Source organism: Armigeres subalbatus, chromosome 3 (genome assembly GCF_024139115.2).
Source record: "Armigeres subalbatus isolate Guangzhou_Male chromosome 3, GZ_Asu_2, whole genome shotgun sequence".
Lineage (NCBI taxonomy): Eukaryota > Metazoa > Arthropoda > Insecta > Diptera > Culicidae > Armigeres > Armigeres subalbatus.
Genome location: NC_085141.1, coordinates 146,338,809 through 146,361,514, shown reverse-complemented (window position 1 = coordinate 146,361,514; position 22,706 = coordinate 146,338,809). Strand labels below are relative to the sequence as shown.

Genomic DNA, 22,706 nt, shown 5'->3' with positions numbered 1-22,706 from the left:
TTCTATTATTTCTAATGTTTTGGCTCCGTAGAGTTTATTATTAAACATCTGAGCCTCATAAATAAACAGATTGGTAAAAAAAATGGGTGCTATATATATGTAGACGAAGAATAAGAAAGAATAAGTTTTGGCTGTTGATCCCTTAGCCATACGGTAAGACGCGCGGCTACAAAGCAAGACCATGCAGAGTGTGGCTGGGTTCGATTCCCGGTGCCGGTCTAGGCAATTTTCGGATTGGAAATTGTCTCGACTTCTCTGGGCATAAAAGTATCATCGTGTTCGTCTCATGATATACGAATGCAAAAATGGTAACCTGGCTTAGAAGCCTCGCAGTTAATAACTGTGGAAGTGCTTAATGAACACTAAGCTGCGAGGCGGCAGTGTCCCAGTGTGGGGATGTAATGCCAATAAGAAGAAGAAGAAGAATAAGTTTTGGCTGTTACGCTCTATTCAAATGTTGGTCTAGTAATATCAATTCTCTATCTGCGTATACGCTTAGCAGATGTGGATACATAACTGAGTACCCCACTAAAAAAAATCTAAGCATTCATTGCCTAATTTTGACTTAGCACGATACCGTGGGGTGGGGCATCGAAATCCGTACACTTCTCCTCGTTTGTCGGGTGAAGATCACTGCGTCCAGATTTTAGGACTATTGTGATATACCCTTTTACTGTGAAATACGCAAGTTATCTCAGTAACATGTTTGTCACTGAGATACCTTGGTATCGACTGAACTCAAGACCATCTATTATTGATGAATAGAGATCCTGAGTTACAGTATGTGACTCCCCCATTCTGGCGAGACTAGCTTTATGAAACCAACCACGTCCTTGGGGGATAAGATCCATATGTCAGCAGGCCCTAAAAAGGGCTTGCTGAGAACTTTGAACCTACGTTGGGTGAGTGCACTGCAATAGCAGAGGATGTGTTCTGATGTTTCTCTCTCCTCGTCACAGAAGCGGCAATTTGAGGTTTGGATTGCTCCGATCTTTTGTAGATGGTATCTGCAGGGGCAGTGTCCAGTTATTAGACCGGTGTAGATGTTGAGATCCCTTTTGTTGAGACCTAATAGTTGTTGGGTTTTCTTGGGGTTAATCGTTACGAGCCTTTTGGATTGGCTCGTATGGGGAAGTGCATTCCAGTTTGATGTGATTTGACTGACCATATATTTGTTCAGTTCCATTTTTACAGAGCAGTCTGAGATCCCGCAGAAGGGCTCAGGGCCAATGAACCTTTCATTAGATCCATTCCTGGCTAGCTCATCAGCAATCTCGTTTCCCTCTAGACCCGTATGTCCTGGGATCCAATATAGGTAGACTCGATTGCGTATGGATAAGTTTTTCAAAGCCAGAATGCATTCCCACACTAGCTTTGAGTTACAAGTGTAGTTATTAAGCGACTTTAGTGCCGCTTGGCTGTCAGAGAAAATACATATTTTTGCAAATCTATACTTTCTCCTCAGGCATAATAACACGCATTCTAATATTGCATATATTTCCGCCTGAAATACTGTGGGCCACTGTCCTAAGTGGACAGAAATTTTTGTTGTAGGGCCATAGATTCCGGATCCTGTCAGATTATTCATTTTCGAACCATCTGTGAAGAAATTTATAGAGCCTGTTGGAACGCTGGGTCCACCTCCTTCCCACTCCTGGCGGGAAGGAATGAACACATCGTAAGGTAAGTCATAATTGACTACCGTTTCCATCCAGTCACTACAAATTCCTATTGCGGGATTTATGGCAAATTCATTTAATATGCTGAGGTGACCCGTAAGGTCTCCCGACAGCAGTGTTTTTGTTCTCTTTAACCTTAGAGCACTTTTTCCGCTTCCAGCTTTATGAATTGATCTAACCGGGGCAGGTGAAGCATTGCGTCTAGGGCCAAAGTGGGTGTACTACGAACTGCACCAGTGATGGCTATGCAAGCGGTGCGTTGGATTTTGTTGAACTTAGCCCTTGCAGCAGCCTCATTAGTTTTAGGCCACCAGACAAGGGAAGCGTAAGTTGTCCTGGGACGGACAATGGTTTTATATATCCACATGATCATACTTGGTTTTAGGCCCCATCTTTTTACCAAGGGTTTTTGAACAAACCCAAAGTGTATTGAGACCTTTCTGCACAACTGATTGGAGATGAGAGTTCCAATTAAGCTTTGCGTCGAGTATGACACCTAGATATTTTACTTCACTTGAATAAACTAATTGTGTTTGATTCAAGAAAAGGGGTTTCAGTTGTACCTTTCTCCGTTTGGTGAAAGGGATAATGGAAGTTTTTGTAGGATTTATGCCTAGTTGATACTTTTGACACCAGGAAAAGTGTGATTTAGGGCAGATTGCATTCTTTCCACGATAACACTTTCGAATTTGCCTCGTACAATAATGACAACGTCATCAGCATATCCAACCACTTCGAAGCCTCTTCTCTCTAAGCTGTCTAGAAGCTCATCCACCACCAGTGACCACAACAAAGGAGAAAGCACTCCGCCTTGCGGACACCCCCTTGTTGCTTTAACAGTGATGTATGAACCGCTAAGCTCAGAGGAGATTTTCCGATTGGCTAGCATAGCATGTACCCAGGTAACAATGCATGGGTCGAATTTTCTCCTCAACATTGCTGACCCTATAGACGAATAAGAAGCGTTATCGAATGCGCCCTCAATATCAAGAAATGCTACAAGAGCAATTTCTTTTGCATTAAGTGTTTTTCGATTTTTGAACTACCGTATGTAGTGCCGAGATCGTAGATTTTCCACTTTGATAAGCGAATTGGTTTTTGACAAAGGCATTGCTTTCATAAATTTGTGATTTATGTACTCGCATAGTACCTTTTCCATAATTTTGAGCATTACAGAGGATAAACTTATCGGCCTGAATGCTTTGGGGTTGGTTTTATCTCTCTTGCCTGCCTTCGGAATGAAGACAGCCCGGATTTGACGCCAATCGTTAGGTATGTGCCCCAAAATCAGACTCGCCTTAAAAATCTCAACCAAGGGTGGAACCAGTGTTTTCTCCTCTTTTTGGATCAACGCTGGAAATATTCCATCCATGCCAGGAGACTTAAATGGCTCGAAAGATCTCACAGCCCTCTCAACCCTGGCCCGAGTGAAAGCTTCCTTTGCAACCTTTATTGCGTCTTTTTTAGATCCAGAAACCCATGATTAAATCTCTTGTGGATCTGAGACAGCAATTCCAGTGCCTTGGTCGCCGATGCTCGACTCAGGGATTGAATCAGGGAAGTGGATCTTTAACAATTCGCTCAGTGTATCGCTAGGCTCTACAGTGAGCGAACCATCCGTCTTTCGGAGGCTATCCACACCATTGGAGTGGTCTTTTGAAAGAGTTTTTTGGAGTCTGGCCACTACGGGTGTATTCTCTATGCTTTCACACATTAGAATCCACGATTTCCGTTTGGCTGACCTTATTTCTTTGTTGTAGTTCGTCAGGGCCTTTCTGTATAGGCTCCAATCGCCGGTTCGCTTAGCACGATTGAACTCCCTACGCGCAGTTTTCCTAAGCTTCTCAAGAGTTTTATTCCACCATGGAACGTCTCTACTCGAACTAGTTGATTTAGTTGGACAGCTCTCTTGGTAGGCGTTAAGGATTTTGTTTTTAATGGATTTGGACGCATCTTCCAATTGTGTTATGGACTTGATGTGACTTTCTATGATGTACTCTTCGGATCGTAGGATAGCTGAGTAGGATTCCCAATCAGTTTTCTTAGGATCTTTAAACGTTTTTCCATCGTTAGACCCCTTCCGATTCGAAGATGATGTGTTTATGGTCTGACATTGATATTTCTTCAGAAACATGCCAGTTTTTTATTTTATCAGAGATAGACCGACTACATAGAGTCAAGTCCAAAACTTCCTGACGAATGGAGTTTTCAAACGTGGGCTTGTCACCAACATTACAAATGTCAATGTTCTTGGAAGAGAGAAACTGTAACAGGTACTCACCTCTGGTGTTTATATTGGTACTTCCCCATACGGTGTGATGTGCATTTGCGTCGCACCCTATGACATCCCCTTCGTCCCCTACGTTGTGTCGGTGGCTGTAGGCTACGAGCGCAGCTATTTCTGGAGGAGGGATTTCGTCCACGTCACCTGGGAAGTATGCCGAGACCACCAAGATCTCTCTACTCCCTCTGGCGGAAGGTACCTCCATCCTGACCGCTACGATGTCCCTTTTATGAATTCTGAAATTGGAAAGTATTTACAGTTGTTATGTAATAAAATAGCCGCTCTAGGAGAAAGCTGGCTGTCATCATATACCAACTTACATGAGTGTTGTGGAATACCTTGTATTCTGGATTTATTGACCCATGGCTCTTGAATGAGGGCCACGGTTAAATTCTCTTTGGTGAACCTCCGACAGAGCACACCCGTGGCGCTCTCAGCATGGTGGAGGTTCACTTGCAGAATTTTAGTCGCCATTTCCGGGGTTCCCGCTTTTTCCGGACGACGACTGTCCGGCTTTGGATGTTGCGGATCATCAGGATGTCGTTTGGTATTACAGTCTGGGTTTTCTCTCTTCCCTGTAGCAACCTGGCCCTCCAGTTTCGCCTCTGTGGTCAAACTGTCGCTTTTGCACCCCTTTGCCCTGTTTAGATACCTTTGGTTTGGTACCACTAGAGCAGGGGGTCGCATGTAAGCTTCGAGCTTTTCCTTTAGAGGCGGACAGACTAGCCTTTATGGTGCTTTTGGGGTGAGATTTACTAACCTCGCCCGAACCGGAGGCTTCCTCAGATTTCTCTTGGGTCGGCCTTCCAGTTAGCCGAACCTCGCCCGAACAGGAGGCCTCCTCAGATTGCTCTTGGGTCGGCCTTCCAGTCGGATTGGCGGTAGCGGCAGTCGGTTGATCTGTAATCTTCCTTAGTTGGATTTCACCAAATCGGTAGTTGAGGGTGTATTTGGACTTCTTCAACTTTTCCATCGACGCACCCTCTACTGTGAAGATCCATTCAACATGAATATCTTTCAGAATGGATCGTTTCACAATACGCCAATTAGTTGTTGTGATGTCATTTTGGCTTTCTATGAGAGCCTTTATTCGGTCGTCATCATAGCTGGAGCTTTGTGGGAAGAATGCTCGGATCATCTCTGGACGTGGAATCGCCACTTCGTCCATTGCCATCAGCTCTGCACCTTCCCAGGGTTTCATGGATGGGGATATTCTCTTTAACCACTCAGCAGTCTCTTGATCCTTACAGATTAGAACCATGTAACCGGACTTGTAGATGAGGTTGTTGAATTTGGGTTTTATTGGCTCGTTTCGCTGTTGAACTACTCTGAGCAGGAGTGCTTCTTGTAGAATGTCTAGCTGGGCTGTAGTGAGTTGGACGGTGGGAAAGTCTTTGGGTATTATCCCGACCTTCACGCTTTTGGCCATATCACTGTAGCTGATACCAGCTGTTTTCCTCATGGGTGGGTTTTGTTGTCCAGACACGTTTTTCTGAGGCGCGCGGTTTGAGGACTGTTGGGCGCGCTCTCTCGGATCCAGATGGTGCTTCACCCTTTTTTGTTTGGGGTCCTCTGTGGCGGATTTGTCTAGGTCGTTTCTCGAGCGTTTTGAGGAAGTGGGCTCGCTCTCCTTATTCAGGATTATGGATAAGGCCTCATTCCGGTCTTTTCCCTTCTCCCGGAGAGTTCTAAGCTGCTTCCTCTGCGAGCGTGTGAGTGTGGGGATTTTCTTTCTCGGAGCACCCTTGGCTTCCGTAGAACCCTTGTTATCTTCGGATCCTTTGCTACTTGCTAAAGATTTTTGGGGGTTGATGATGATCCTTATACCATCATCTTCGTTATCTTCCATGTCCAACAGGTTGGAGTTGGTCGATGAGGGGTTGTAGATCTGGATCAGCTTTGTCGAAACATATGCTGCTCCGGGAGATAGGCGTTGCAGGGCAGGATATTTCCATCTTCTCCTGCGAACTACTGAGTAGCTGGTCTTCGGTAAGGCCAAGCTGACTCAGAGTATTCTCCACTTCGCTCTCACACGATTGAGAGAGGCAGTCGTCACCTTGAGGGTTGTTTGTAGAATTTGTACTCATTTTTGGTCCCACGAGTAGCTAGGGAAATAAATGTCCGCTGCACCAGTGCCCCGCCGTAGTGCAGTAAGGGCTGCTTACTGGGGTGTTCGCCCTGGTGCACCCCAGGCTCCGTTCGCGGTTGAGCATGTTTAGAACCCCCTCAACCATTCAGCCCTCGGCACGGGTCGCATGACACCTTGGCATTGGGGTTTATCCATTTTTGCTTTACACGATGGCCATGAATAACAGCCATCGCAACCTTCCTCCTTTACCAGGGCTTAGGACCTGTAGCTCAAGTTCTCAATAGTTTCACAATCTTTCGGACATGCAACTACAGCGAACCATCATTGCTAGCGGAGTTAATCCGTACACTTAAGCACCTCAGTATGTGAAAAAGGGTCTGGAAAATTAAAAACGAAATGAAACGTTTATCGTTAATACAAGAGCACGAAGGCCACTATTTTCAAACTGTTGCGGACTTACGCATTAGAAATTTGAAGAAATATGATAAAATGATGAATTTAAGCTACGCCTCTTGAACCGAAATCCGTACACCGTGGACGGATATCGATTCAAAAGATTAAAATCCGTACAGCTATTTTTATACAAAATATATAAATTGTAGCAGACTATATGAGTAAACTACCACTGTAAATAGTTAAATACGAACATTGAGAAGCGATCCCTTTGATTTGTATTCCACTTACCTTACTTTATTAGTCGTAATTTGCAATTAAACCGCACTTAATTTTGATGCAGTTATTTTCTACTCGCATGAAAATGGCGCCATAAACTATGCGTTCGGTGGGTAACGATTAGTTTTTAGTTTATGTTGTTTTTATTTCAAAGGCTACTTCTCATCTCCGTGGCCTGAAAGCTTACGGTCAAGTATATGAACAGGATAAGATAAATTGTTAGTAAAATAATTATTTGAAATCCCCTACAATTTTTTGATATCTCGTGGAGTGGACGGATTTCGGTGCTGTACGGATTTCGGTGCCCCACGGTACTATAAAGCCAGGCTGACAAGACAATATGAAGTATGCTTCAGCATAATTACATAATTCTTAAGTGAACTAAGGTTTTAAACGAATTTTGAATCCGTATATAAAAAATCTCACAATTTCTATATTTTTATGTACTTACTGATATAAAATTGATCATATTCAGGAGTACACGCTTTACGATGAATTCCTTTGAAAGCGGCACAAATGCTGGGGTATTGCCTTATCGCCAATGTTATATGCGGCGAGAATGCGGCGGTTTATCACAGACTGCCTTTTCTGATATTATAACTCTAAAAACAGTTATTTGACTTCGAAAAACTGAAATCAGAATTGCATAAAACCCTTTTAATAAAAATTCCGCGGAAAAAAATTTATTTCGTTTCGTTTCGAAAAATTTCGAAATAAATGAACCTTGATTTCGTATCGTTTCGAAGTCTCGAAAGTAAATCTATATTTCGTTTCGTTTCGATCCGAATCGACATAGACATTTTAAATTTCGTTTCGTTTCGTTTCGTTAGGAAAAAGTGTGTTCTCGCATACCCTTATTTGACACCTTCGAACTACATGCTATCGCCTCCGCACCTCACCAGTAAAGGAAGAGAGAGAGAGACGGTAGAATGATGTAACTTGGTGGTTAATGACTTCCATATGTGTCGTTCTCAATTGCATAGCTTGCGCTTTGGTCTAGGTCGTTTATTCACTGCTTTTGGGCTAGGTCATTAATTTATTGGTTGAATGGTTGCTGTGTGATTTTGTTTATTTTGAAGTCGGCTCTTCCTATCATTGTGAAGCATAATTTACAAAGCGTAGGATTGTTCACCCTTTCAATGGAACGTGAGCTGGGCTTAGACCGTCTTGACAAGTCCACCTTTCTTCACTTGTCAGCTCACTTCCAGACACATTCATAGTCGACCCTGGCCTGTCAATCTTCGGTTGAATATTAGTCATTAAATATTTATGCACATTCTACAAATTGATAAATTATCTGAATTCTGAACACGTTTTAAATGAGTAACGTAATTTATCACATAGAACTGAATCCGATTTTCATCCGCGAGGCACTTTCAACGGTAAACGTCAATATAAACAATGTTAATTATGTTTTTTCTGCACATAGTAAGCACACTCAGTGACAGTCGAATGAATGAGTTTGTGGAGTAGTCGTCTGACAATGTCATTCTCTGTTTTGAATCATGCGATGTTTGTCAAAATTTGGACCGAAGATGCTTCATGAAGATAAATAATTTAAGCTCTGCTAGTGACTACGATGTCATTGTGCTAACTGAAACTTGGCTTCGAAGCGACGTGCTAAACTCGGAACTGGCTTCTAACTACAACATTTACCGGTGTGACCGTAGTAGTTCAAATAGTCAATTTCAACGAGGTGGCTGAGTACTCATTGCGGTGAAGTGCTCTTTGGTCAGCGCATCGTTTTGCCTCCCAGAAAGTGATTCTCTGGAACAGATCATCGTCAAAATAACTCTCGTTGATAAATCCGTCCACTGAACTGAAATGATTGAAGCGCCATCCACGATGTTAAGACCAGACCGCCATCATAAACCGTTTGTTATATGTTTAGACATACAACATACTTCGGATCGTTCTGGAAGTATCACCTCTAATCAAGAATTAGATTTCACACGTTGTGACTTTGACGTTGTAAAGTCGGAGTTTGGCTCACTCGATTGGCATCAAATCGTTGGTGGAACCGATGTAAATATGGCTATCTCAGCGTTCTACAGTACTGTGTATGATACGGTCAGAAGGCATACTACTATCCGTAGATGTTCAACGCGTCGGACATTCAAGCGACCTTGGTAGAATGCAGACTTACAACACATGCGTAACGTTCTCCGCAAGGCACGACGACGGTATTTCAAAAACCGGAATTTTGAGAGTAGAACGTTTCTTCAACGCATCGAAGCAGAGTATGGCGAATTTGTTAACACTACTTTCCGTAACTACATTTTTCGTGTCCAAGAGGAACTTAAGTCGAACCCATCATCGTTTCATTAACAGCAGGAAGAACTCACAGCAGGTTCCTTCGGAAATGTCATTTGGCGACGTTACTTCCAGCGGCACCTCTGAAGCAGCTGAACTTTTTGCCAGTTTCTTCAAATATGTGTATAACGCCGCGTCTCCTCCAAACTCAGTTGGCGCTATAGACTCACTTCAATCGTACTACATCAATTTTCCACGCCCGATATTCTCTACCGCAGAAATAGTAAGCGCATTGAGCTCTATTGATCCATCAAAGGGCCCTGGTCCGGATAAACTGCCGCCAAGCTTTATTCATAAGTGCTCCGATGTGCTGGGACTTCCAGTTTGTCTTCTGTTCAACTTGTCTCTAACGCAGGGCATCTTCCCAGATGCGTGGAAGCTATCCGCAGTTACTCCAATACACAGAACGGGTAGCATTCATAATGTTGAAAATTACCGTCCCATATCAATATTATGCTGTCTGGCGAAGACGTTGGAGCTTCTCATCCATGAAAGGCTGTATTCGGCTGCCGTCCCTATCATTTCTGAATATCAGCATGGATTCGTAAAAAAACGTTCAACAGTGACGAATCTCATGACATACACCAGCAAGTTGAACTCAAGCCTAGAAAAACGATGTCAAGTGGACAGTATATACATAGATTTTTCGAAAGCATTCGATAGAGTACCGCACACTTTGTTGCTTAAGAAGCTTGACCGCCTTGGATTTCCTGATTGGATTATCGACTGGCTCTGTTCATACTTGACTGGAAGATCCGCCTTTGTCAAAATAGGTGCTGTAAAGTCAGACACATTCATGACGCCATCCGGAGTACCGCAAGGTAGCCACCTTGGTCCGCTGCTTTTCATCATTTTTGTCAACGATTTGTGCGAACGACTTCGTTCCCACCTGATGTACGCTGACGATCTAAAAAATTTTCGAATAGTATTTTTGCTTGTCGACTGCTCTGCTTTACAGCATGATCTCGATACCATAGCCCAATTGTGTGCGCTGAATAGCATGGATTTGAATTCCAAAAAGTGCAAAATCATCAGTTTCAACAGATCAAGGACGCAAATCGATTTCAGCTACTCATCAGATGGAATTTCACTGGATCGCGTCTCTTCCATCAATGATCTTGGCGTAACAATGGACAAAAAACTCAATTTCAGCGAGCATATGTCAGTGACCACCGCCAAAGCTTTTGCAGTGCTCGGTTTTATTCGTCGCAACGGCGCGGAATTCAACGACGTGTATGCTTTAAAAAGTTTGTACAGCTGTCTTGTCCGCAGCATACTTGAATATGCCATACCAGTTTGGGCACCGTTCCATGAAGTGCAGTCAGCCCGTATCGAACGAGTTCAACGGAGTGAAGTCCGGTTCGCCCTCAGGAGGTTATCCTGGACCAATCCTTTGTGATTACCACAGTACGAGGATCGTTGTCAGCTAATACACTTGGAACCGCTCCGCCAAAGACGCGCATATTTGCAGAGGATGTTCGCCTTTGACCTGCTAAGCCACCGGCTGGACTGCGATGAGCTACTACAGCGTGTCACCTTTTATGTTCCAGCGCGCCGCTCCCGTCAGCGGCAACTATTTTGGGCTAGAAGACACCTCCGTTTTCGGCCAGAACCATCCGCTAGAAAGATGTTTCCACCTTCTCAATGACTTGTCTGATTTTGATTTTAACGTTAACAGGACTTTCTTTAAAAATAGCATTAGGCAACTAGATGTAAGTTAATTCTAGAAGCAGCAGTCTGTACAGCATAGCTGACGACGAAGAAATAAAGAAACAGAAACAAACCGAGCTGATAGTGTCCCCCATAGGTGGTCGGCGATCATGTGGCAGATAAACCTACAAGACCTAGTTGGCATCTTATTGCATGGAAACACGCAGACAAAGCCCTCGCGCGCGATGCCATACAGCAAGTATTCTACGATACTGGAACGCTGATGGCACTGCTCAGCATCGATACCGTCGGGCGGAGCTTCTTTTGACTAATCGGAGGCTACTTTGGACATTTTAAAACAAGAATTGTAACGTAAATTACTATCAAATCGCCATTATTACCATTTGGGTGTCTTGTTGATAGTTGGATGCTAACTTTCTGTTTCAAATTTGGTATTTTTGACCCTTCCTTCGGAAGTGTCTATAATTTCACTTTGTATGCGTTACGCAGGCGTGTTACGCAATAATCTATCAATGAATCTATTGAATGATATGATATGATATGGAAATATGCCTATTTTTCTTATTTGTCTCAAAGAAAAAATTGATTTTAATCAAGGTACGTATAGAAGCATATACCAAAAAACTTTCTCAGAAAAGCAAAAACGTAAAAATTTAAAGGGATTTTTCTTCAGTGGAAGTTAGATAGCAAATGTGAACATGTGTTGAAACACTAATAGACCACTTATATAAATGCATGTGTACGTATGTGTGCAAATTCTGAAATTTACTACCATATAAATCTCATTCAGTTTTAGGGTATTAAACAGGATTAGTTTTTCAAAATTAGGCATCCATAAGGCGAAATGTATGCTATTACTGAACGCTATTGAGTTTCCTTTAGATCAATGACTGATTTAGTTAGTTATGGATTAATTATAATCGAGGTCTCTGATAATTACGAGTATATATGCTACCAGCGCTACGATAGTTATTAACCATGTAACAATAGCTATTTAATCAGAAGAGTGCCTGATAGATAGGCAGCATGATATACATTGCGGTATCATTCGTTTTGTTGTCACTTAACCCATGAAATCCGCCTTTCTGTAGGCAATTAATTTGTTATTTTACACGTTCAATCGCCGTGGGAAGTTGAGTAGTTTTATCTCGTTTTAAACACTGGAGTCTGAAGATATTATTTCCTCATAACTAAGGAAGGGTCAAAATCTCACTGTAGGTGGATTAACCTTGGTTTTTCGCTTAATTTTTTCAGAAAATCCAAAATCCAAAGTAGCTCCTGAAGTCAAAAGAAGCGCCGCACGACGGTATATGATATCGATACCTGAGACCTCCTACAAACGATAGGTTTACAGGCTGGGAGCTGCGAGTTGCAGAGAAGTGTACATTTCGATCCTCTCAGGCTACCCTTGCTTGCTGGGGGCAGCAGGGACCATGTCCAAGGGCTTGACGACCCCTCCCCAGCCGTCTGTGAGTCAGGGAGAACTGCCTAGGGCGTGGTGGGATTTAGCAGTGGGCTCTGCTAAAATCCCTCCCAAAAAACCACAAGTGCCCGTAAGCAGACTCTATCAAAGCGACTGTGTGCCGCTTCAAAAGCACAAGCCCAGGGAGTGCCATTGGCACATCAGGATTGATCAGTAAGATCCTGATTATGGTATACTGGTTGCATGTTATTGGTCTTGTTTTTGGATATTGAGATATTGTGAACGCAAGGGGCTGGTAGTCTGGTTATTCTATTCTCTTAGTAAGGCCGGGTGACACCGACCTGGAAACGGCGAATGGGCTAATGGCCAGGCTGTCTTCCGTCCCCTAAAACCGTGGCAGGCCTTGTGGCACGCGGTACAATCCTGTGGCTCAGCTGGTAGCTGAGTGGGAGTAGGCTCAGATGCTCCTTCCTGACTAGCGCTGATCTGGCTCTGAACACGAAAGTGTCAACCCTTGCATGGCCTCCCTGCATGCCGCAAGGTATGCATAGATAACCATGGGATCGCGAAGGCGACTACACCAACAGGATTCGACAGCAGCCGCAAGGGGGACCCAACAGACAAGAGTAACCTATTAAAAACTACAAAATCGACGAAGGAGGGAGGTGAGACGAATGGCGACAAGGAGAACCCTTTCGCCAGGCACAGTGGCCTTGATCGGTCACCCCAAAGATCGCCGGGGGGAGGCGATGGCGGAGCACGTGGAGGGTCGGAAGAGGTGCCGGTGGATGTTAAGATGGACGGCCCCACTCTGACCAAAGTCATTAACTCGGTGATGACTAACCACGGCGAGGATGGAGTCCAGACGATGGAAGTGATTACGGACGTTTCGGACGTAATCATGTCCTTCCTGGACAACCGAGTAAATTATAGTAAGGACTTGAAACAGGCCGTACTGACCCTCTGCGCTCTAGTCGTGGAGGCGAAGTCGGAGTGGAAGTCCTTGCTGGAAGCCAGTAAGGAGGCGGAGCACAAGATTCGTCTTTTTACTGAGGAGAAAGAGTTGGCGGTTAGTCAAGCAGTGAAGGCCTCGAAGGAGGCTGAATCGAAGATTCGGCTCCTTACAGAGGGGAAGCAGCTGGCGGAGAGCCAGACTGCAGAGCTTAAACGACGTATGGTGGGACCCAACAACCATGAAATCTACTAAAATTACCAAATCGACGAACGAGGCAAGGCAAGGAGAATCCTTTCGCCAGACGCAGTGGCCTTGAGAGGTCTTCCTAAAGACGTGGGGTGACAACCCTCCCTAATGGTCAGGAGGTACTGGTGGAAGCCGTCGAAGAAAAACAGAAAACTAGAGGGTAATAAATTGCCCGAACATTAAGGAAATGGACCCGGCGGTCCTTAAGTGAAAGTTGGAATCCCAAAAAGTCACCTTGGTCGAGAAAAGAGGGAAAAATTGTACCCTTGTTCTAACATTCTCATCTAACAAAGCACCAGTAATGGTGAAGATTGGTGCCATCGAGGCTATTACCCTAGGCCAAGACTTTGCACTAAGTGCTTCATGTTCGGCCACCTCACAGACATATGTCGTAACAAAGCAGTCTGTCTGCGCTGCGACAAACCATTACGTTGCGCCAACTTTGGAGGAAAGCACACGCCCTCCTACGACGGTTGCCCAATATGGGCCCAGGAAGTTAAGATCTGAAGATTAACAGCAGATAGAGAGCTCACAAACCCTGCAGCAAGAATGATCTAACGCAGTCGATTTGGAAGTCATTGAACCAGCATGGTGAAACAAGAAGAAGACCAGGGAAAAGGCGTGTTTCATCGTCGAAGCAAACACATCCCCGCAAGAACAAATTGAAGAGAAACCGGTCATATCAGGTACCCCTAATAAACAGAAAAGTTGGTTGGTGCTGAGGGTCGTGGGTTTGAGTCCTAATTGAGGGGAAGTAATAACCTCCAATACATTTTTCAAATCATAATCTTCCACATAACATATACATCTATTTGGGCACCGTGAATTAATTTGTGCCATGTGGCACCAGCAATATAAAGTCTGAGTCTGGGAATTTCACTATTTAAAATTTTAATTGCCTATCTTCAGGCCCAAACACAGAGCATCCAATGCGAGATATGACGAGGTTTCCTTATAAGATTTGTGACCATCAGTCAAATCCCGCAAATGTGTTTTTATTGCATTTTGTATTTTGTCTACTAGGGTAAATGATGTATCTTGAACAAGCGCAGGACATTCATTAGAAAATATATCGAGATTGAATAGTATAAAACAATTGAAAACCACTAGGTTCATCCAAATACATAACCTATGATTATTCTTGTGTCTCCATTGCCCAATTTTTGAGTAAATTACGTTTACTAGGTGTAAACTGTGACATACTGCGAACTGAAATATTTTCTTTTTGGACATCAAATATATAATTTCAACATGGAAAATGCATATATTTTGGACAGAGTCATTTTCTCCTAATTTAAAAATGGCCACCTACAGATCTCAATGGTATGACTTACCTACACGTATCCACATTCATTTAAATGCATTTATTTGCTTAACTGACATAGATTAAACGAGAAATTAACATTATTTTGCAATCTCATCGATATCATTGAAAATAGCCTGAAAGTTGGCAATTAATGGTTTATCCATGTACTGTACATGGGCTGACCAATAAATGTCTGATGAATAAAAACATAACTTCATTTTGGTCACTCCTTTTTCATCCGTCTCAAGTTTATGTTAAGCGATTGGAATATGTTAGTATCTCAATTACAATCAAACTTTGGCTGCAGGACCTCAAGATTGCCGTTTGAACCAATTCAAACGTGTTTCAGGTGCATGTTACGAAGAGTCCTATAATGCATGTTCTCCTGCATTCTGGCGTCCAGCAGGCACTTTGGTAGATAGCTTTACATTTTAGATAATTTTAAAGATAAATAATAGTTGATTTGTGAATTCTCATCAGGAGCCGCTAGAGTTGAGGTAAAAGTATGCAATGATCATAATTTCGATAAAAAAAATTCCTACACATGATCTAAAATTGATCGAAAAAGCTCAGGCTTGTCCAAAATATGTACGGGGTAAAGGGGTCGATTTGGAAGTGATAGAAAAGCCATCGAGTCCATTGTCTGTTGAACTTCCTCCGAGTGGAGTTCAACGTTAATTTGATGAAATATCAAAGGATATAACGTGTTCTCGTCTTGGAAACAGAACAGTGACGATAACAAAAAGTAAGTGCATTATCTTCGGTTAGTTGATTTACACTCAGTTGCTTAATTTATATTTTTAGAGAAGCGCTCGAGAGCTGAACCGCCCCCTAACCCAGCAGCAGAATTTCCAGACGTAGCGTGATTACACCATCTACTCGCAGTACATCGTAACGAGCACACGATGTTGGAGGAGAACTGATCGAACGTAATCGATGACCAGGTGGACACCCAACCGGTACGAAAGTTCGATTCCAGCCAGCGTCGAACGGATATGGAGGACGATTTCCGAATATGTGAGCAGAATTTGACCGACATGAGCATCATTAATTGGGAGGAAAGCGTGACTGGAGTGCGGCCCCTGGTTCCCGCATCGGCCAAGGTTCAGCTGGGTAGTATTTTTTGGTAAACTGGATGGAATGGACGGACGAGTGACAGAGGAGTGTCAAAAGCGGGTGGCGAGGAAGTTGACACCGTTTTTTCGTCGCACTTCCAGTCTCTGGGCTGCCGAATAAGATAAGGTATTTGATGAGGATATTCCGTGGTATCACGGAGATGTATGGTGAGTTGTATTTTTGCTATGCCTCGAGAATTATTATTATTTATTCAGAATAAGGGACAAGCCAGAGTAAACGCGACGTTCGATGCGACGCGACGCGACAGTGCAATTTGATAGCCTATTGATAATGATTGTTATTCTTTTGAGTGAGTCGCGTAGCGTCGCTTTTACTCTGGCTGGCCTCTAAGGCCGGAGTGCCATCTGCAGTCCTTCATGAAAATCGTCTTTAATTCCATTCTGCTCGGCCCATGGCAGCTTTTTATTAACCACGCAGCCAACGGAGGGCTCACACATACTCTTTCACCATGCTCGCTGCGCACCGCGCCCTCGTGTTTATAAAAAACAACCGGTCGAATGAGCATTTTGTAGATTGTCAGTTTGATATTCCCAGAGGAACTCCCGGAGGAAGAGGAATTCCTGGAAGAAATCCCGGAGGAATTCACTAAACATGCCTTTTACTTGACTCTATTCCGACATACGCAAGACATGCCTAGCCCACTGTGATGTGCCGTATTTTATCAGCCTGCCAAGGTCTGCATTTTTGTGCAGTTGGTGTAACTCGTGATTCATGTGTCAGTGCCATTCATTATTTCCACCACGCCGCCAAGAATTGAGCGCCCAGAAATTCCACCAGGAGCTTCTTCGAGAATTCAACCAGAAATACCTCCAGCAATTCCACCAGGAATTCTTCCGGGATTAAAACCAGGAATTCTTCCGGAAATTCCACCAGGAGTTGCTCCGGGAATTCAACCAGGAATAACTCCAGCAACTCCACCAGGAATTCCTCCGGGAATTCAACCAGAAATTCTTCCGGGATTTCAAACAGCATTTTTTTCGGCAATTCCACCGGGAATTCTTTCGGACATTCCACCAGGAATTCCTCCAGGAATTCCTCCGGGAATCCACCAGGAATTCTTCCGGACATTCCACCGGGAATTCCACCAAGAATTCCTCTGGGAATTCCACCAGGAGTTCCTCCGGGAATTCAACCAGAAATTCTTCCGGGATTTTCTCCTGGAATTCAACCAGGAATTTCTCCGGCAATTCCACCAGAAATGCTACCAAGAATTCCTCCGGGAATTTAACCAGGAATTCTTCCGGGATTTCAACCAGCCATTCTTCCGGGAATGCAACCAGAAATTCTTCCGGGATTTCAAACAGCAATTTTTTCGGCAATTCCACCGAGAATTTTTTCGGACATTTCACCAGGAATTCCTCCGGGAATGCCACCAGGAATTCATCCGGGAATTTAATTAGGAATTCCTTCGGGAATTTAACCAGGAATTCTTCCGGGATTTCAACCAGGACATTTCTTCCGGACATTCCATCAGGAATTCATCCGCGAATTCCACCAAGAATTCTACCGGGAATTCAACCAGGAATTCTTTCGGCAATTTCTCCGGAAATTCAACCAGGAATTTCTCCGGCAATTCCACCAGGAATTATTCCGAAAAATCTACCAGAAATTCCTCCGGGAGTTCTACCAAGAATTCCTCCGGGAATTTAACCAGGAATTCTTCCGGGATTTCAACATGGAATTCTTCTGGGAATTCCACCAGGAGTTTCTCCGGGAATTAAACCAAAAATACCTTCGGCAATTATATATAAACCACCTGAAATTCCTCCGGGAAATCCACCAGGAATTCCTTCGGAAATACTTCTAGACATTCTACCAGGAATTCCTCCGGGAATTATTTCGACAATTTCACCAGGAATTCCACCAGGGATTCCCTGGTGGATTTTGCGGAGGAATTCCTGGTGGAATTGCCGGAGGAATTCCTGGATGAATTCCCGGAGAAATTCCTGGCGGAATTCCCGGAAAAATTCCTGGTGGAATTCCCGGTGGAAATCCTAGTAGAATTCCAGGAAAAATTCGTTGAGGAGGAATTTCTGGAGAATTTTTTGATAGAATTTTTGGAAGCATTCCTGGAGGAATTTTTCAACAAGGAATTCCTCCGGTAATTCAACCAGGAATTCATCCAGGAGTTTCAGCAGGGATCCCTCAGGGAATTCTTCCAGACGTTCCACCAGGAAACCCTCTGGGAATTCCACCAAGAATTCCTCCGGGAATTTAAACAGGAATTCTTCCGAGATTTCAACCAGGATTTTTTCCGAGAATTCCACCAGGAGTTTCTCCGGGAATTCAAACAAGAATTATTATTTATTATCAGGCTAAGGCCGGAGTGGCCTGTGCTGCACATAAAAGTCTTCTCCATTCAGCTCGGTCCATGGCTGCACTTCGCCAACCACGCAGTCTGCGGAGGGTCCGCAAATCGTCCTCCACCTGATCGATCCACCTTGCCCGCTGTACACCTCGCCTTCTTGTTCCCGTTGGATCGTTGTCGAGAACCATTTTCACCGGATTACTGTCCGACATTCTGGCTACGTGCCCGGCCCACCGCAGTCGTCCGATTTTTGCGGTGTGAACGATGGATGGTTCTCCCAACAGCTGATGCAACTCGTGGTTCATTCGCCTCCTCCACGTACCGTCCGCCATCTGCACCCCACCATAGATGGTACGCAACACTTTCCTTTCAAAAACTCCAAGTGCGCGTTGGTCCTCCACGAGCATCGTTCAGGTCTCGTGTCCGTAGAGAACTACCGGTCTTATAAGCGTTTTGTAGATAGTCAGTTTGGTACGGCGGCGAACTCTATTCGATCGGAGCGTCTTACGGAGTCCAAAGTACGTACGATTTCCAGCCACTATGCGCCTCCGAATTTCTCTGCTGGTATCGTTATCAGCGGTCACCAGTGAGCCCAAGTACACGAATTGGTCTGTGGTAGAGCGTTCACCCATAAATCCCGCCTGGTACTGGCCCACGAACTCTCTTGCAATTGGTGTTAGTCGGCGGCATAACATTTGGGAGAGTACCTTGTAGGCGGCGTTCAGCAATGTGATTGCGCGGTAGTTGCTACAATCCAGCTTATTGCCCTTTTTGTAGATGGGACACACGACACCTTCCATCCACTCCTGCGGCAGAACCTCATCCTCCCAAACCTTGGTGATCACCCAGTGCAGCGCTCTAGCCAGTGCCTCACCACCGTGTTTAAACAGCTCTCCTGGTAGTTGGTCAACTCCAGGGGCTTTGTTGTTTTTTCAGCCGGCCGACCTCCTTCTGGATTTCCTGGAGATTCGGAGCCGGAAGTCGTATGTCCTGCGCGCGTGCTCCTAGGTTCATTACCATACCGCCACCGTTGTCTGCCATATCGCCATTCAGGTGCTCTTCGTAGTGCTGCCGCCACCTTTGGATCACCTCACGCTCTTTTGTAAGAAGGTTCCCGTTTATGTCCTTACACATATCGGGCTGTGGCACGTGGCCCTTACGTGAACGGTTCAACTTCTCATAGAACTTTCGTGCGTTATTAGCACGGTACAGTTCCTCCGTCTCTTCACGGTCTCGATCTTCCTGCTGGCGCTTTTTCCTCCGGAAATTCCTTCCGGAATTTCATTCCTTCCGGAAATTCCTTCCGGAATTCCTTCAGGAATACCTCGGATAATTCCTTCGAGAATTCTTCCGAAAATTACAGAAATTCTTCAAGGAATTTCTCCGGGAATTCCACCAGGATTTCTTCTTAAAACTCCATTACGATTTCCTCCGAGAACTCCACCAGGAATTCCTCCAAGAATTCAACCAGGAACTCCTCCAAGAATTCAACCAGGAACTCCTCCGGGAATTCAACCAGGAATACCTCCCGCAAATTCCACCAGGTATTCTTCCGGGAATTCTTTCGGACATTCCACCAGGACGTCCTTGGATGAATTCCCAGAGTAATTCCTTGTAGAATTCGCGGAGAAATTCCTTGTGGAATTCCCGGAGTAATTCCTGGTGAAATTCCAGGAGGAATTCCTTGTGGAATTCCCGGAGGAATTCCTGGTGGAATTCCCGGAGGAATTTCTGGTTGAATTCCCGGAGGAATTCCTTGTTGAATTCCCGGAGGAGTTCCTGGCGGAATTTCCGAAGTAATTTTTGGAGGAATTCCCGAAGCATTTTCTGGACAAATTCTCGAAGAAATTCGTGGAGGAACTCCAGGAGGAATTCCCGAAGGAATTCTTCGGAGGAACTCCAGGAGGAATTCCCGAAGGAATTCTTCGGAGGAATTCCGGAAGAATTTTCAATGGTATTCCCAAATTCCCCGTAGGAGTCTTCGTAGGAATTTTGTGAAGAATTTTTGGAAATATTTCCGGAGGACTTTCCTAAGGAATTCTTGAACCAATTTTCCAAAAATTTCTGAGTAATTCTCGAAGGAACTTTCATGGAGAAATTTTGAAACCCCTGGAGATATCACCTGAGGAAGTATGCTAAAGGAACTTTTGGAGGAATTTTCAGAGAATCTCCTGGATGAATTCCTAGGAACCTGTGTAGTAAGTTTGAAAGCAGGAATTGCCACAGAAGTTTCAGGACACATATTCGTAGGGACCTCTGAAGGATCTAACAGAAGAGACTCGGGAGAAATGTTCAGAGTAACATAATTTCTGGAGAACTTCCATTGCGATTCCCGAAGGAATTTCTAGAGTAATTCCCGAAAGAATTCACTGAGGAATTCCCGAAGGAAATCCTGGAGGGATTCAGGGAATAATTTCCGAAAGAAATTCCGAAAAAAACATCTAGAGGAATTCCAAAAGGAATTCCTGGAGGAATTCCCGAAGGAATTCCTGGAGAAATTCCTGAAGAAACTCCTGGAGAAATTCCTGATGAAACTCCTGGAGAAATTCCCGAAGAAACTTCAGGAGAAATTCCCGAAGAAATTACTGGAGGAATTCCAGGAAAAAAATTCAATGAGAGAAATTTACGAAGAAATTCTCGGAGCATTCTCCGAGAGGAATTTCCAGACGTGTTTTTAAAGAATGGGAAACTTATTAAAATAATAACTGGTTGAATGCCCAGAAAAAATATGAAATAATTCTTATAAATATGTACGCTTTAACTACCAGGAACTTCGCGAGTAATTGTCGGAGGAGAACTAATGGAGGTATTTTGGAACCACTGGAGATATCACCAGAGGAAGTAGGCTTAAGGAACTTTTTGAGGAATTTCCAGAGAATCTCGCGGATGTATTCTTGGAAGAACTTCTCTAATAAATTTGAAAGCAGGAATTGCCACAGAAGTTTCAAGAGACATTTTCGAAGGAACCTCTGAAGGAACTAACGGAAGAGATCCGGAAGAAATGTCCGGAGGAACATAATTCCTAGAGAACTCCTACTGGAATCCAGAAAAACTTCTGGACGAATTTTCAGGGCGAACTCCTGATAAAATTTTCTTGGGAATTTGGGAACCTTTGTTGTAAATCCCACAGAAATCTAGGAACCCCTGGGGAAATCGTTAGAAGAACTCCTAAAGTGCTTCTGAGGGAACCTTCGTTTAAAGAACTTTTGAAGGAATTTAGAAACCCCTAAATACCTGGAGGAATTCCAATGAGAAATATTGCAGAAACTATAATAGAAAATTCACATAGGTATCTCTGTAATAATTATCAGGATCTCCGCTAAAATCTCGGAAGAAATGTTGTAGGAACTGCAAAATCAAATCCTGGAAAAATTTAGGAACCCCTGAAGGAATTACCAATGAATTATTGGCAGTGGCTGTTTTTCTACCCGCCGCTGTCAAATCCAGGCGCTATAGTATATGCGCTAAATAGCCAGCAAGAGTTAACCGCCAGAAATATTTATGGCGAAAGACATCTAACGCGGGTTTTCTCAAAATAAGAAACTTTTCATGAAAAACTATTTGGTACCGATTATGAAGGATGGTGTCCGCTACTACGCCTACCAAATATTTTTTCGATTAAGCTGCTTAATTTTGAGAAATCGAACCTTAGATGCCTTTCGCCATACTGATTTCAGAAAGTTAACTCCTAGTGAGCCGCTGTAAGCACGCTCAAAGCAGGCGATTCATTGAACTTTTTAAAACCACAGAAACTTCCGGAAGAATACCTCTGGCGTTATCAAAGGAATTCCCTGAAGAAGCTCTATTAGAATTCTCATAGGTTCTGTTGGAAAATGAATTCCTACACGGATTTCGGTAAAATTCTTAGTTATACTGCGTTGTTAATTTTAAGTAAAATTTTATTGAATTCATATTCATATTTACTTAACTTCTAGTAGAATATTAATATGCCTATACCTATCCTCTAATAAGCATGTCGAATATTGATTTAAAATTGTAACGATAATATAAATATACTATGCCTGATGTACAACATTCTTATATTTTGCTCTTCACTATTTAGATTCCGGCCTGTAGGTTTTGTACCGCGCCTTACAGATCTTCCGGATGCCATTGCTCCTGTTCGCAGACGGCAACACCGTTTCGTGCATCGTTCCGCATTCATCGTTTGCAATCATCGTCGGCACTGCTTTTCTTATCCTTGGAAGTGTCCAGACCATGTTCCGAGCCGAAAGACAAGGCAGCAGCGAAAGCCTGAAAATGATTTTTTTTCCAAGTTCTCGAGCGACGAAAACACGGCTCCGGATCAAAATTTAGCCAATAGCAATGGGCAACAGAGGCCGCCAGCGAATTTAATTTAATTTTACTTACTTTTGTTTGATTCGATGCGATATGGGACATTTGAAATGATCAATAAACCAATTAAATACATTTATGTAAAAAAACTTCCCGTTGATCTTGTTTGATATTTCATTTACATCCCACTGTCATTCGAGGCAGTTTGGTTATGTATTTTCACGATTTTCACAAATACCACAAATACATAATCATTCTGCCATGAATGACAGCTGGATGTAAATAAATCAGCATAAAAGCCCTTTTGAAACAACCCTAACAATAGGT

General features: G+C 43.6%; 1 long non-coding RNA gene across 1 annotated transcript; it reads left to right on the top strand.

Moving 5' to 3' along the window:
* Nucleotides 1-15,242: 15,242 nt before the first annotated feature.
* LOC134224965 (uncharacterized) lies at nt 15,243-22,268 on the top strand. The gene is made up of 3 exons (XR_009983123.1): nt 15,243-15,383; nt 15,443-15,880; nt 22,147-22,268. It is a non-coding gene; the product is annotated as an uncharacterized LOC134224965 (long non-coding RNA).
* Nucleotides 22,269-22,706: the final 438 nt, after the last annotated feature.